Source organism: Pecten maximus, unplaced genomic scaffold (assembly GCF_902652985.1).
Source record: "Pecten maximus unplaced genomic scaffold, xPecMax1.1, whole genome shotgun sequence".
NCBI classification, from domain to species: Eukaryota; Metazoa; Mollusca; class Bivalvia; order Pectinida; family Pectinidae; genus Pecten; species Pecten maximus.
The window spans coordinates 1-7,193 of NW_022983051.1; the positions used below are offsets into that span (position 1 = coordinate 1).

General features: G+C 38.4%; 1 non-coding gene across 1 annotated transcript; it reads right to left on the bottom strand.

Annotated features, from left to right (window-relative positions):
- Positions 1-6,065: 6,065 nt before the first annotated feature.
- On the bottom strand, positions 6,066-6,137 carry Trnat-agu. Its single transcript has one exon. It is a non-coding gene; the product is annotated as a tRNA-Thr (tRNA).
- Between the last annotated feature and the right edge of the window lie 1,056 nt (positions 6,138-7,193).

Sequence of the window (7,193 nt, forward strand, 5' to 3'; positions counted from 1 at the left end):
TTGGTTTTGTATGGTCACGTGACTTTGTATCGAGATGCCATATCAAACTGTTAAGTCTAAAACATGTGTTTCTACTCTGTTCTCCTGATAGACGATGGGTTAAAGCTAACACTGAGATCTGAGACGTAGCAGAAATTAACATAAACATGCTCATGATATTTTACAACGTTTAACTATTGCTGACAAATCGTGATTGTTTTTCATAAATTATGTTTTGAGTAGAGCTGTAACGTACAGGTATGACTGTTCGACTAGGTATAAAGGTATTGAAAAAAAAGTATCGATAGATGAGACGTTATCGTACTAGCTGCCATATTGTTGTTATGTAGGTGAGCACTATATAAAGCAACCGAAGCATGATTGACAGGTATTTGTACATGTGTCTGCAATATGTCCTGATGGAATTGTTGAAAGTTACACCATACTTGCGGGTTTGTCCTTTGAAACGATCTGGCAAGAGATCTATGCAAGGGGGTGTTTATGGTACCCGGTACAGTTCCTGGTTCAAACGTTTTGCTACTGGAGCTGGGCTTGAGACTGCAGCTGGACAAAATTGTCTGATTTTGTAAAAATGTATTATTGTCTCTGTGTATGTTGGTGTGTCCGTAACACAAATTAAGTTATTTGTCACTTGTGGTTCCTCACTGGTAGCGGTCTAGCCTCTTTGTGAAAGGCTCCGCCACTAATTATTGCACATCCTGAATTGGTACCGATTGTTGAGAAGATGACCATTACCATCCTGAGTGCACCCCCTCCCTCCGACATTCTGTGAAGTACAAGTCGGTGATGCAGTTTGCTTCCTTTCTTCAGCTGTAAATGTCATTTCAAATTGCCAGATGTCGTTTGGCGGTTGCCCTCGTCTTAATGGGTTTCATGATGTTTCGATGCTGTCTTCAAACTGTAATGGTATCAAATTGTGCCAAATACTGAAACACAACATGTAAGGTTAAAATCAACTGTAGCCATGCAAGGCTAGTGCAATAATAACTGTAACCATTCAAGGCCAGTGCAAAAAAAAAAAAAAAAAAAAAAACTTTCAAGGTCAGTGCAATAATAATTGTAACACAACATCACTTGTAACTCTAACCATTAAATATTTTGTCAACAAAAATAATGATAATTCTTACGAAGTCTAAGATACTGTGTAATTAGAAGTAAGTAAATATTGATTTGCCAAACTCGTTTTGCATGCTCGTACACCGTAAAAGACACTGCCTTGGACAGACTGGTAATATGGCTTTTGATGGAGGAAATTAACACCGACCGTGTCGCAGAGGGTAGCTATGTTGGACATTTTCTCATGTTTCCAAAGTTTACAAAACTGTTTCTTACATATCCTCTACTTATAATATGACATTGGGTTCATCGACGGGCTCGTTCCCTACCGACACTTCGCCTTCGTGCAATCTAGTCTTTGATGTTGGCAGTAAATTTAGGACTATCACGTATTTTACGGAAGGTAATTGAAAAAAAAAAAAACGGAAATCAATGACTCAATGTCTTTGGCGACCACATCAGTCATGTTCTCCGGGCGACTCAGCCGTTTCCACTGATCTGTAAACACACTATGTCGGGTTTAATGTGATAAAATTAAGCCATGGATGTAGGGTAGGGTATAGTACACTTCGTTCCTCCTGACTGACCAAACAAAATTATGCTGTGATCATCTAGACGAAAGTTGGGAGCGCAGAAAACACAATATTGGCATAGACAGGGAATCAAAACGTGTCCCACATACAATAACACGACTATGTCTATTTATCTCAGGGTGGACATTAGAATGCTCTTACATATATGAGATTTATGTGATTATTCTTGTGATTTATGGTAACACAAGAATACTAGCCTGAAACTTCCGTTTATGAAAAACGATGGTCGTTGTCGACTCGATGACAGGTATACACCAGAAATTTCGTGTTTCTAAAATGTTATTGAAAATCTTCCCGTATCGGGAGTCCATGTTTGGTCACAAAACAAAGCAAAAAATTGTTTTCGTTTGGCTAAACCGTACCAAGACGTCTTCTCCACATAATCTGGTTGTTTTTCGTTATCAAAAAAAGTCACTCTAGTTTTTTTTTTTCTTTTTTTTCAAAATTGTACTTTTTTCTGATGAAGATGTGGGCACTAATGACCCATCAGATTTGACCTTTATTCCCTGACTCGTATGCAATACCAAACAAGGGAATGTAGGCGAAGCCCAAGCTATGATCTGAAAGATTGGTGACGTCAACAAAAATGTGTTTTTAAGCAAACTTTAATTTCATTTTGGTGACATATACTTTATTTAAACGAAGGAATGTCCCTTTAACTTAAACAACTCCCCGATATCAAAACATCTTCAATAAATGTTTCTAGTCAACAGTTGGTTTAGTCACATTTCTTTTTGAACTTTATGATTGAAGCGCTATGGAACAAAATACCGTGGTTAAAAAAACAATAGAGAATACAAACATCATTAAGAAACCATAATTTAAAAATCGATGAAACATGAACGAAAAATAAAAAAAATGCATTCAAATCTACATGACTGATGTATCTTGTTGTTGTTTGAGATGTTTGTACAATAGCCTACCAAGACTGACACCGTCAGATTCAACGATCACTCCGACAACCGCGGCCAGGATGGTACAGGTGTTCTGTATCAGGGTAAATGGGTAATAGAAGGGAGACAACTCCTATTGTATTATTGTATATTTTTGTTTGTGGAACTCTCCAGAACGGAGAGAGAAAAGGAGAGGACTAGAAATAAAAAAAAAAAAACGAAGGAAGATTTTGTTTTCGTTGCTTGCCATCATTGATAACCTCAACCCACACATTGCGAGTCCCCGAATTCTGACAGGTATACGACATGGTGGAGAATCGCCAGTGACAAAGGAAATGTAAGTCAGGTCGTGTATAATATTGTTTGATCTGATTGAGACTGATGTACAAATTGTAATTTACATCAGGCACGTGTTTTTCAAGGCGGCATTTTCTCTAGAACATTCTGTTGGTCTACGTTATGTGACTTAATAAAATATGAACACGTGTGTTTTGTTTAGTGATTCGAGGTTCGCTAGAGCACGATTTGGTGATAGATCTATAACAACACGCATTTCTCCTGGTTCTGAGTTAAATGACCAAATTCGTCAGTTGCGTCATTTTGATCACAGAGGCTACAAACTGTACATTATATGCGTAGGAATCAACAATATTCCTGACAACATAGGTGATTATTCCGAACAGACCAGGAATAACGAATACAATTATTTGAAAACAGCCATTTTAGACATTGAATGTGAAATACAGAAACGCAACTCAACAGCTCACATCATATTTGGCACCATTCCACCAAAAGATTTGAAAATATCAATTCGAAAATACCCCCAAAAAGCATGTTTACACCCATCTGCAGTTACCACAAGACACCAGCAAGAATTTGAAGAGTTTGTCCAGAAAGTGAACAAATTTATTAGTGACTTTAACAATGACCACACTGGCACTCATTTGTCTCTGCACACAGATTTACGTATACACAGATCACGAGGAAGAATATCACGGTTCTGTTACCACAAGTTGTATGACGTTCTCCACGCAAAACACAGTCTATTAACAGTATGGCAAGAACAAGTGTTTAAGGTATGCCAGGAATTGATATATTCAATGTCAATTCATTGTTGAAAGCCCACCGGCCAACATGTACACAGGTAACACCTTATATTAATTGTTGAAAGCCCACCGGCCAACAAACCAGAATAGTTTAGACAATTTTGATTTATCCACTCTTCCAGAAATTGAGGAACTTACAGATATTTCCATCAAAATTTCACCAGAAAATTATTCCAGGACTTAACATTTGGACAATATGGCAAAATCTATCAGTTGTACCCAATTTTCTGGATCTCCCCATGAAAATGGTGACAGATTTCTTAGTGAATTCAATTACCACGTTTTGTCCAGGATTTATTTCTGAAGCATCAAAGCTCTCATCAGCAGTCTGAGAGTGTACGAAGGCCTGTTGATGTCGATTTAAATGTCAATAAGGAAAACCAGGCAAATAGATCTCGACCTCAAAGAACTAAACAAAAACCCATTCGGTTTCGCGAAGACCATCATATCGATCCTGCTGAGTTAACATTATCCGGAAGTGGATCAGGATTCTGTCGAGTTCAACGTGTTTTGGCGCGCAGACATTCCAAACAGGGTTATCAATACCTAATTCATCATAGAGGGGAACCTGCCAAATATGCCATATGGGTGACTTTGGACAAGTTAGATCCAAAGACTCGAGCCAGTATCGCAAAGCGCCCACCTCCTCTAGTGTAATAAATGACTGATATTACGCAATAGGACAAAGACTTTATGGAAACATTTTTGTATGATCTTCATGTTTTAAATGATATGTATTCCTTCACCAGTGATTTTCAATACTGGCATGTATTATCATTTGTTTCATTTGTGTGTTGATCTAAGTCACATTGTGTTAGGTTTTTATAAATATGTGTGTCGATTGGTGCTGATTTAAAACCAGACTGTATGAGGATAACCTTGTTTTATTTTCTTAGAAAGAAATGGATGTTATTTTCAAAATGTTTCTGCAATTAGAAGTTTTGTTTTGAATTGTTAGATGCAATACGTCAGGATTAATGTTGCTAAATACCTGTATTTTGGAAATGCTGAGGATCATGATTTCTCTTTGTTTTACCTTTTTTCATCATATTGCATGTATTAACCGACAGATAAATACATGTGCCTACAAGTTAACAAGCTGCACAAACAACATAATGCACTTTAATCTGTTTTGCAGCGCAAATGTTATGAATATTGGTACTAGATAACATAGATCATGACTGTGTTGTACATATAAAAGCAAAATGTGGAGATGTATATCAGTATACAAATGATAATCGATATAGCCTGCATGTATTATTGTACGCAATCTTATGGCCAATTTGTCATGGAGCACTGTAATGAATAAGCAATGCAAACCCTATACACGATGAAGATATTTTGTATTCAAATACTAATCCGTAGATATTTAGAGTTATAATGTTCATTAGCAAATTGTGTTAGAAAAGATATCTGTAAGTTCATATATGTATATGTATATTATTTTTTCTTCTTTTTGTTATCGGTTTTGATTGTTGTACATCGTTGTCACACTTCAAAAACCCATGATAAAATTTAGGAAATTTTAATTAAGAGGGGCGGATGTTCTGTATCAGGGTAAATGGGTAATAGAAGGGAGACAACTCCTATTGTATTATTGTATATTTTTGTTTGTGGAACTCTCCAGAAAGGAGAGAGAAAAGGAGAGGACTAGAAATATAAAAAAAAACGAAGGAAGATTTTGTTTTTGTTGCCTACCATCATTGATAACCTCAACCCACATATAGCGAGTCCCCAAATTCTGACAGGTATACGACACAGGCAACGCCTCCCATGACCATACTACTGGGCCGCGAGTTATACACGCTGACGAGCTTTCGCCTCTGGGAAGAAAGCATGGTTTTGTTTAGTTCCAACTGAATCCTTAACAAACGCAGAATCTCATCAAGATCACGTCTGTCAAGTTTTGTCCTATTGTTGAGAAGACAGCATGTATTACATGTGCTATCGTTTATGTAACAGGAGAGGGGAAAATGTAGCGGCCAGACCGGGGTTCGAACCCGGGACCTCCGAACACTAGCCGAATGCTCTACCAATTGAGCTACCTGGTCAGCGATGATCGACCCAGTCCAGTCCCGCTACACACCTCCTTCCATTTTTCCAAGTCTTCGCCCTCGAAGACAAACGAGACCCTTATACCACCACCGTGGGTATTTTAGTTGGGCGCCAATTTTGTAACAGGAGAGGAGCAAATGTAGCGGCCAGACCGGAGTTCGAACCCGGGACCTCCGAACACTAGCCGAATGCTCTACCAATTGAGCTACCTGGTCACCGATGATCGACCCAGTCCAGTCCCGCTACACACCTCCTTCCATTTTTCCAAGTCTTCGCCCTCGAAGACACACGGGACCCTTATACCACCACCGTGGGTATTTTAGTTGGGCGTCAATTTTGTAACAGGAGAGGAGAACATGTAGCGGCCAGACCGGGGTTCGAACCCGGGACCTCCGAACACTAGCCGGATGCTCTACCAATTGAGCTACCTGGTCACCGATGATCGACCCAGTCCAGTCCCGCTACATTTACATCAGGAGTGAGCCGTGGTTGGTCTTATAACTGACGTCGCAGATTAACCAGATCATATGTCGTCTCACCTTCCGCTTCTGTCGTTGGAGACGAAAGGAAGAGAGTAGAAAATATATCACTCTCTGGTGAGGACACAGTAAAAAGTGCAGTTTCTGAATCGCTGATGCGAGATGTCGCCATCAACTGCGTTCAATCCGGAGGTCGTAGTCGGAACTGAAGTTGTCACAGAGAGAGAGAGAAAAGGTTGAAACGCAAATTAGTCATAACTAATTTAAACCTGTCATTTTGTAATTGTGCATTTATGGACATGAACACTTTATCATGTGTACTTCTTTCTTTTAACAGCAAACTATTCTCAATTTGAAATGTTGTTATTAAAGACAGCTTCGTTTCAACTCTAACAATCATAAATAATTACCTGTTGTACAAAGAGATTATCAATCTTTATGGGGTTCACCGAATATAAATAAAATTAGATTCGTAATTTTTCGCTTCTCTAGGAAACACTGCAATAAAAGATCTAACAATACCCGTAAGAGGTCATACCAGCATGACCTTTAAGCCTAGCCAATCAGTGCATTGCTTTTGAAATTCTCGGTGTGATTTCATTCTTTTTTTTTAAGTAAAAATACTAAAATACTTCTTCCACTACGGCTCACAGAAAGCACCTCAACGATGTTATAGTCCTACAAACGTGTGCTGTCGGTGTGTTTTTATTTAATCATAGGAGAGATTGACAGTGAAGGCAACAGTGTCGTGAAAACATAGTTTGAAGGCAATACGGAAACGATTTTCAAAATTCCTATTGGCAACACAATCCGGCCTGCCCATGTGGCAATTACGATAGTCTACAAATTATGTTCGGAAAATTTGGCATATTTATAATCAAGCTCTTGATTGGGTCGTTAATACTCAGGTTACTAGTTAATACTTAATTACTAGTTAATTGTATCTCATAACCGAAAGCTCGTTTAAGACTCTGTCATTTGTTGACTAATGACATCATTGACCAGTTTTCA